Raw genomic sequence first — 9964 nt, forward strand, 5'->3', positions numbered from 1 at the left:
GGCTAAGCACGTCTCTGGCGGTATTGGTGGTGTTTTCACTAAATCTGCTGCACTTCTACCCCAGGTCTGCTCTCCTTTTCCCCAATTCCCCTCCCTGGCTGGTGAGGGTTCACCAGGTGACAGAGTGACTGTTACAGCTTAGCCCCGGGTACAGGCTCAATGTAGACAAGGATACACGACACCCACAGTGCAAAGTCTGCAATAACTGGAATTTATGAACCAGATCACAAAAAAAGTCTTTTCTTCTAAAGTACGAGTAAAAATACCATGTATCTTTTAAGGCAGACGCAATGGCTTTTAAAAGTTAGCAGAAGGGCAGACAATTAAAACCAGCTAACGAGATTTTACAAGACATTTCTCAGCGTAAGGATGACAAGTGAGAGATGCTATGGAAAAAGTAGGAATATTCCAACAAGACCAAAGTACGGACAGCTTTGCTTACAGGAAGCCATAGATGCTTTATAACAGCACCAGAGGATGCCTGTCAAGGCTGACATTCATGATCCACTGACAGCAAGAGATACCTTCAGGGTGATGTTCTACACCTCCCTTTGGTGCAGATACAGATCGAATAGAAGAGAGAGATTACACCAGTAAAAAAATTAACAATTTCATTTCTTTTTTTTGTGTGTGTGTGTTGGCTGTATTATTTCCTTTCTAGTCCTAGAAACAATAACCAAAGAATGACAGTTTTATTGGATCACTCAGAAATACGTATACCTAATAGGGCTTCAGAGACAAAAAAATTAAGATTCCTTAACAAAAGAGCTGGATGATGGGGTGGAGCAGGGGAGAAGAATAATTGTTTAGTTTTTTTACAGCATACTTTTTTATTTCAATGAGACAACTGTATGCAAGTCTTCATTTTTTTAAGTGTTCATTAAAAACAAGTGTTTGATTTCCTTCATGAACATTAAGTTTTGTTCTCCTCCTATCATCCTCTGTTATTTACAAAACCTGATAACAGACAGCAGACTGACTTCTGCGGTCCTCGTTTGGGGACAAGCTCACCCCACAGTTGACCTGTCACCAAGAATGCTGCTAGTGGTTGTGCTGAACCAGCTGCACTCACCAGGCATTGCCCAAACTATGTCTACAGACACAGAAATCCTTACAAAGCTCTTCAAAAGCAACCAGGCGCTGTAAGGCACACAGTGATACAGGCTAGAAAGAAACCCAAGACCTGCAGAAGCAGAACCCTGGAGATGTGAATTTTGACTACGGTGGTTTTGACTTCCCTGTGGGAAGGTTCTCTGTGGAAGAATGTCTGAACTTCAGCAATGCTCATCTCACCTCCATGAGGACAGTGGAAACGAATTTCTGGTTTCCTGTTACCTTAAAACCCCATTTCCTGGAGTCCAGCTGGGCCCTCAGCTGACTCCATGCAGATAACTGGTACAAAGGAACAAAGGGAAAGTTTCAAGTGGATTTCCCACACCTTCTGCTCTGTTTTACACGATCTAATTCTCTACTACCTTATAAAAACAAATACCAAAGAGAGAAAAGGGGACCAAACTATGGCACTAGTGGCTTGGTGTACTGGGGGTGACCGAGTCAGTGACCTGAGCTGTTCCAACAAAGAAGCAGGCGACTGGGACATGAGTTCATGTTCTCACAGGTCTAGTGGGCTGAAGAGGTATTTGAATTTTCAAATAAATGCAAAAGGAGATTGCTGACAGTAAAATACACCTACATCATGCAACAAGTTTTTTTAAAATAAATTTCTTTTCACTCTGGAATAACTGAACCAGAATATTTCTATAATGAAGAACAAGAACTGGTTGATGCTAATTACTGACTAGTCAGTGAATATATTCTTTATTGTTGCACAGCCGAAAGCCATTAATGAGCTTTCTAATTTTCAGCAATGTGATGGTTTAATGGAGGATGTGGTGGAGCCCTGTTTGCTAGCAGAGGTTTGGGACAGACTGTCACGACATGAAATGCTTGGCAACACAGCAACAGGTCTCACTTAATTTTTAATGACATGCTCTTCCATCTTCAGAAATTATTTTAAACTGACTTAAAACTCAGATCTGAGTTGCTTGCTTTCTTTGTTCTCTAACACGTAAAATTAAGCCCCAAGATCAAAAGGATGTCAACAGCACTTTTAAAATTATTTTAAGTGAATCTTTCGTACCTAATAATCTAAAGGGCGTTTCAAGGGCTGGCTCTCTCCAAATCTGCTTTTAAAATGGAAACCACACAGACGGCGAGTGCACAGGATGGCACAAGAACCGAACAAGAACACCTCATCCATTCAACGCATAGAAAAAGCTTGCTTATTCTGTGCAAGGAATACTCTGCCCAGATGTGCTTGTGTCACCATTTCAGGCAACTGTACTCAATGAACATGAACCTTTCCATAAGACTTAACCATAATACAAAAAAAAATAAAGCTTGAAAACTCAGGAGAAGATATGTAATCTACTGCAAAGTCTTTTAATGATAGCTGATTTTAAACAATCATTTCTTTTTTGTTTTTCTTTCTATTTCTCTTCTTTTAAAGAAGACAACATGAAGAAATATAATAAAACAATATTTTACCTTGTAGGGATTTCTTCAGCCTTCAGGAATGTCCTCATTGAAATAAGTGGCAGACAGGCAAATCCTGCCTGCTACAAAATTGCCCTCAAAAGACATACTTAGGAACTGGATCCTATTGTTACAGTGCATGAGCACAGCGATCAGGAAATTAAAAAGACAAAACTTAGCATAGATCTCGACTATCGGGTCTTCCTTACGCCCCTGCCAGAGAACACACACAGATGACTGGACCTGAATTCCGTATTTAACCCAAATTTGTGAGTGCCACATTAGGTATGGTACTGGAAAACCAAGGTAAGAGTGTACCATCATCAGGCTGCCAGCAAGTGCTTGTTGTCAGTAGGGCAAACTACTTGGCAGCTGTAATCTAGAAAATACACTCAAAAAAATAAAAAAAAAAAAAAGGAAAGAGAAAACAGTAGAAAGTCAGGGAAAGATGACGGAAGCAAAAAGAGTAAAAAAAGGGCAAAGGAAAAGAAAAGAATGAAGAAATAGGGCAAAGAAAAATAAAGGAAAAGCTCTGTGAAAGCTCATCATTTAGCTTGACAGAGTCAAAATAACGGGCTTTGAATACAAAAAAAAGACATCAGCAATTAGCCTTATTTTCCGCATCCTTAACGCAGAGCACAAGTGGGTGGCTCTGCTGAGGGGAAGGCAACCGGAGGCTGAGCCCGTGGGAGCACTCACTCGCAGGCAGCGGCACAGGAGCAGCGGAAGGGAAGTGTCTGTCAGGGGTCACCCAGCGCCCCGGGACCCCCGTGGCTGGGGCACGCAGGGCAACGTCACTGCTGGACAAACTGCCCAGGTCATCATGGGTCATTGTCCCTACTCCATAGGCTAAACATAGAAAAAATTAATTTCATTATGAAAACTAAGTGGTGCATGACATTGCAAATATGTAACTAAAAAAGTATTTTTAAAAAGGACTCAAAATGTCCTGAACACAAGTAGGACAGGAGTTTGGACAAGCTTTATAAATACAACCACCACCCCAGTTCTCTGAAGTCTTTCATTATGTTGCTGTTTGCCGTCTTTTTCCCTCCATTTGAATGGTCGTTCCCCAGGCTGAATGCCAACAGCCACTTATTAGGTAAAACAAATCAGTACATTTATCTTAAACCTGTCAGTGCTGGAAGGTACCAGCTCCCAGCCTTGTGGGAGTCGGCTCCTGGACCTACAGAAATAACCTTTATAAAGTGAGATATGGTTTAGGATATGGTTAAGCCTTTATTTTCTACTATGCTTCATCCTAAGTACACCTAATCCCTGAAAAAAGTCAGGACCTCAAACACTAATTATTCATTTTGTAAAAATAACAAAGTGCCCAGCACTTTCCCAATGGAGTTGCTGAGGCTGGGCACAGCAGGTTTGGCTCTACTTTGAACCAAGCTTTAAGGAACCTCTCGCGGATGAAATGGCAAGCCACCCACCCTGCAGGAAACGCTCGCTCTGCTCAGGCAATGCAGCTGCTGCTTGGCAGAAACACACCGCTTCCACACCAAAACAAAACACCGACGCCACTGCAACACGGTACACGTCCCCCAGCCCAGCAGCTCCGCAGTAGGTGAGCATTAAGTGCGGAAGGGAAGGAGGTGGCACGGGAAACAAGCCTGCCCAAATGGCACAGCAGTGTGGGAGCAGGAGGGATTGGCACGCCGTGGGCGATGGGTCGGGGAAAAGGAGGAGGAGGCAGCAGAAATGCGGCCGCTATCCAGTGCCAAAGGTGACCCGTGCCGGGGCTGCGATGCAATGGCCAGTAACCGCATCACGGCACTGGTGCCCGCACTGGATACAGCGGGGCCGAAAGGGAGCAGCTGGGGTGCTGGCCCCAGGCAGGCAGGCAGGGAGGAGCAGGCAGGCAAGGGCTGCAGGGCAGCCCAGCCCAGGGCACCCCACCGGCTGGCTGCCCCCCAGGCTGGCAGTGCTCCCGGGCACAGCAAGGGGCACGGCTGGGCGCCAGCTGGTGCAGCTGCTGGGGTGCGGGGGGACAGGTCCCATCGGCCAGCCAGGCACCGCTCCTGCTGTCCCCAACCCCCGGGTGAGGGGCTGGGCACGTTGGCTGCTTTGGGGCTCCTGCACCCCCGGGTCACCTCTTCAGCCATATCGAGCCCCCACCCAGTGTTTTGGGAAGAGGGAAATGACAGGGAAGAGGAGAAGCCACGCTGGCGTTCAGCAGCTCTGCTGAGCCATGCCCTCACAGGAGACCTTCGCAGGCCCAGAGGAAAGCCAACGAGGTGCTCGAGGCTTACTCAGAGCAGGCTCCCCATGAGCTCAGGGTTGGAGGAGAGGGAGGACACAGAGCAGGGGCCAAGCCTGGGCAGCAGGGGAAGGGGTTGGAGGTGCTTACTTTAAAGTGGCTTAGGAACCCAGCCCTGGGGGTTCCAGGTGCCAGCCCAGGGGGAGCAGGCAAGGGTGGGGTGGGCAGGGAGGCAAAGGGAAGCTTACACCGAAGGCTCACCCTTTTAAAAGTAAACTTAAAACAAAACCCCAACCACAAGCAGCATGCACCGTGGAAATAAAACACCAGCCAACCTGCCCAAATGATGGCCTGCAACTGTCTGCAGAGCGGCTCACTGGTGCAGCTGAGGGGAACACTGCTCACCACAGAAGGACGCCAACTAAAGAGTCTGAAGTAGCCAGCCAGAACCCTTTTGCATTGACTTTTTTTTTTTCAGATTGTGTGGCTTTCTTCCACAGTCACTTGAAAAAAAGCAGTTGGCTGAAGACTCATGTCTTAGGCAAAACAGGCCACCTGCTATTGCAGGGCTCATTGCAGCCTTCAGCAGCTGCAGAGGCAGGAACAACAAGAAACCCGGCAAGTCACAGGCCACAGCTACACTTACTGCACCGAAACGTTAATGAGACTCCAGTGACACACCCCTCCAGCCAAAATTCCGGGTCATAAAGCACAGAAGACAGCCACTTCTTGGAGTGAGAGCTGCCTTTCCAGACACCAGGCACTAACCTCCCCAGGCGCCAACCAACGGCCACAGCAGGTCTGCCCGCAGCCACGCACATCCCCTGGGAAAATCCACCCAGATCAGCCCAGGGCTTTCCTTTGCCTGGAGCTCCTGGAGAGCAGGCAGGAGGTGCCCTCGCTGCATGCTCTGTGCAGCGCTGACGCCAAGGAGATGGGCACCGGAGAGCAGCGCCAAGCCCCCCCCATGAGGTCAGTCACCCCGGGGATGGATACACTGGGACACCTGCGCTCCTAAACCTGGCCCTGCTCCTAGGTGAAGGAGGCAGGACCCACCCAGCCAGAAAGCTTTGTCATCCTTTTGCTCCAAAGCAGCGGTTCTTTTTGCTCCTACGTCTGATGCCACAACAGGAGAGAGTGCCAAGAACCCCGGGAGGGTGAGCAGAACAAACGTCTGAAATCCCAAACGCAGAGGAGGCAGAGTCAGTGCTTTGCAGGGCTTCCTCCCAGAGCCGTTTCTCAATAGCGCACTTCTCCTCCAGAACACAGAGCAGGCTGTGAAATGCATCCACCTCTCAGACAGGAGACGAGTGCTTGTCTGCAGAGCAGTACAGAGCACAGCAGCAGCACAACCCAAAACCCGCTGACTTTTAGCAGGTTAAAGTAGGGGAGAAATTTTGACAGACTGAATAGTTGCATGACAATGAAAACAGGGGTCCAGAACCGAGGAAGCACTCACATACAGACCCTGAAACATTGTCCACATAGATCAGTAATACCTGTATTTCTCTTTTTTCTGAAGGCAGCATTTTAAGCATCAGGAATGAGCTTTTAATGCGGACTAGATTCCTTAGTGCAGTGGTTTAATTTGATCACAGAAGAAGGAGATACAGCTAAAGGAACTTTGACTCTGTTTTTGGAAACACCACCATCTCGCAGAACTATGCAGATGCACTTAAAATCCTTTTGGGTCTACCAAAATTTGTAATGATTCTGAAAACAGATGTACCATCTCATTACACAAGTTTCAAGTGTCATCTAGCGGCTATTTTCACTTTTATTTCAATTTGGCATTTAAAAATAACTTTCCCCCTTCTTAAATTTTAAAAAGCTTGTTATTTCTATCACTTACTGTTATTTTATTATGCAACTCTGGCTCCTGCAATGGTAAGCAGATGCCTAAGTTTAAGCATTCAGATGGACTGAATCTGAGCCATAAGACAGCTGATTTCAGGACTAAAGAATTAAAAGAAAAAGAGAAAAAAAATCATATCCATCTTGTCTATAGAAACAAAACAAGGCACAAATGTCAGTTCATGATTTAGAGCTTTTTCAGTACACCTTAATCACTTCTTACAATGAGAAAATTCTGACACGTTAAAGTCCGTAATAAAGCCTATTCTAAGCATTCCTCACACCAGATAAAGCCAAAAATCCACAGTGCCATGTCAGGAGGTTTGTGTTTTACACTAACCCAACTGGTGATCTCACACAGGCCCAAAACTTTGATACTCAGCTCAAGTTGGTGATTAATCATATCACTCTCATAATGGGAACAATTAGTTCAAGTTTTCTGTCTCCCACCTCAAATAGCCTCTTATTCGCCAAGAATAAGGAACGGAGCTGACTAGGTAGCCGGAAAAATGGCTAAACCTGCACATGCAATGCAGCGTGCCCAAACAGGCATCAGACCTGCACTGCATGCCAGGCAGACATGGCGGGAAACATGCAAAGCACATCAAATCCTGAATCCCATGTGTCACAAAGACATGCAAGTCCATTTATGCTGCAGCCTGCTAGAGCTCGGTAACAAGACGCGCTGTACGTAAGCCCTACACCAAATTAGAAGCCAGTTACATCCCTCAGTGAGTGTTTGATATTTGACATTTTTCTTTCCCCAGATCACCTTTGCCATGTAACTTTCCACAGGCTGTTACAGAAATTCAACTCTGCAGGCTTCTAAAATTTCCTGCTTGTTTAGGCCATGGAAGTTACATTACATATACAAGAACAAGCCCTTCTTTACACAGGAGCTCACATTAGTAAATCAAAACCAACTCAGCTGCCTCCAATTCTTATTTCAGTCTCAGAGCTGTTGATTCTCAGTTACCTTAGGCTGCTTCCTCAACACCACAAAGCTCAGAGGATGTCAGGGGAATAAAGCTGTACTGAATGTTGATAGTGGTTGACAGGCAGCTGAATATGAGTCAGCAGTGTGCCCAGGTGGCCAAAAAAGCCAACAGCATCCTGGCTTGTATTAGGAATAGTGCAGCCAGCAAGAGTAGGGAGGTGATTGTCCCTGTCTACTCAGCACTGGTGAGGCCACACCTCAAGTACTGTGTCCAGTTCTGGGCACCTCAATACAAGAAGGTCATTGAGGTGCTGGAGAGAGCGCAGAGAAGGGCACAAAGCTGGTGAAGGGCCTAGAGAACAAGTCTTATGGAGAGCGGCTGAGGGAACTGGGGCTGTTTAGTCTTAAGCAAAGGAGGCTGAGGGGAGACCTTACTGCTCTCTACAACTGCCTGAGAGGACATTGTAGAGAGGCAGGTGCTGGTCTCTTCTCACAGGTAATTAATGACAGAACAAGAGGGAACGGGCTCAAGCTGCACCAGGGTAGGTTTAGGCTTGACATTAGGAAAAAATTTTTCACTGAAAGGGTGTCAGGCACTGGAATAGGCTCCCCAGGGAGGTGGTGGAGTCACCATCCCTCAATGTGTTTAAAGGTCATTTAGATGTGGTGCTTAGTGGTTTATGGTTTAGGGGTGTCCTTGGTACAGTAGGGTTGACGGTTGGACTCGATCTCAAAGGTCTTTTCCAACCTGAGTGATTCTATGATTCTAATGTTGGAATTTACATCCATGACATATGTGGCTGCCAGTGTGTCACAAAACCCAGACTGATTTCAGATGAAAGAAACCACAAAGCTGAAGCCTTACAAGGCAAATAATTGACTACTTCGATTTAGGTTAAACAGATTTATGAGCTTAGAAACGGGACTAAGTTACTGCAATTTGAGTAGCTGAGCTGTACAGCACTTCAGCCTACAGCAAAGCCAGGTCAAGCACATTTTTGGCTTATGCAAGTCAAACAATCGGAGATTTGAATGTTGCTTACGGAGCAGGCTACCACCCACTCACTCATTCCCAGGCAGGTTCTTTATTTCACCCAAAAACATTGTACATAGATTTTGTGTATTTTTGTGAAGAGGTTGTTTATACATACATCTCATGTGTAAAAGTAACTTCAGTGATGTTAGCCCCTGAAAGGAACATGCATAGAAGCCAGAACTTTTATGCCATAGTTGTGCTGACAGGAGAGGATCTAACAAATGAGGAGAAAGCAGTAACAATGGAATTCATCATGTGATTAAATAATTTTAGTTGATGACCCAGACAGAAAGAGAAGTCAGGCAGTGAGATCTGCTGATGACACTAAGCCATCACTTAGAGGAGCACCAGAATATCACAGGCATGATGCTGAGCACCTCAGTAATGTAACAGGGTTGAAATTCAATAGCAGAGACCAATGCCATTATGGACCAATTCAAATTTTAGTCAAATTTAGTCAAATTTAAGTCACAGGTCACAACCTCAGCAAGGCCACTTTCTTCAGCTGACTATACCGATTCACAGTACGTAGACGATCTGCCCCATGTTATCAATAAACAACTTGCACCCCCGGAGCTCTATAAACTATTACCTCTGGCTTGACAGCAGTAAAATCTACCCACCTTCTTCCTACCAGGACTCCTTGATAAATGGCAACTGCTGCTCAAACCAATGCTAGAGATGAAATACTTCAAGATTTTGAAGTGTTCACCTAACCTCTAGCACAGAGATTATTCCTGGTGAAGATGTTACAGTCTGGAAGAGCTGCAGGCTGGAGGTGCCCGCCCGAGCCTGAGGACATGGAACCCCCAGGACCCAGGAGGCCACCGTCTCCGTGGAAAACAGAAGCACCACGGAGACCCAAGTAAATGAAAACAGAATGGCCGCTCCCAGTGCTCGTCAGGATGCTGCTTCCCTGTTTGCTTAGCACCTGCCAACACTTCAAATGTCCTTTTGCAGGGACCAAGTTTAAGAAGTGCTGTCAAGCAAGTGGGAACTGCGAGCAAACCTGCCTGTGTATCCCTACAGCTCACAGCAGCCAGCTTCGCTTTCATTTACCAGCTCACTCAGAGCCACTGATGCAACAAACTTCATCCCCTAGTAAAAAGCTTTTTCAGGAGCTGTACGATACCAAAGTATTCCAAACACTCGAGCAACATAACCCTTTGCCTAAGGACCTCACAGCTTAAAGAGTATCTGATACACAAAGCTACACAAAACAGTAACCAGCTTCCAAATTGGAAAAGGCTCCTAAAGGTGCTAGAGAGCTGAGAACTATCCCAGCTAATCACATCAGATGTTATGATTCTGGCTATAGTTCAGAATCACACAAACAGAAAATGCAATCCCCTTCCAACTTGTCAGGGGCTTATCCACATGGACTTTGTCTGAA

This window comes from Leptosomus discolor, unplaced genomic scaffold (genome assembly GCF_034619465.1).
Source record: "Leptosomus discolor isolate bLepDis1 unplaced genomic scaffold, bLepDis1.hap2 HAP2_SCAFFOLD_80, whole genome shotgun sequence".
Classification (NCBI taxonomy): Eukaryota; Metazoa; Chordata; class Aves; order Leptosomiformes; family Leptosomidae; genus Leptosomus; species Leptosomus discolor.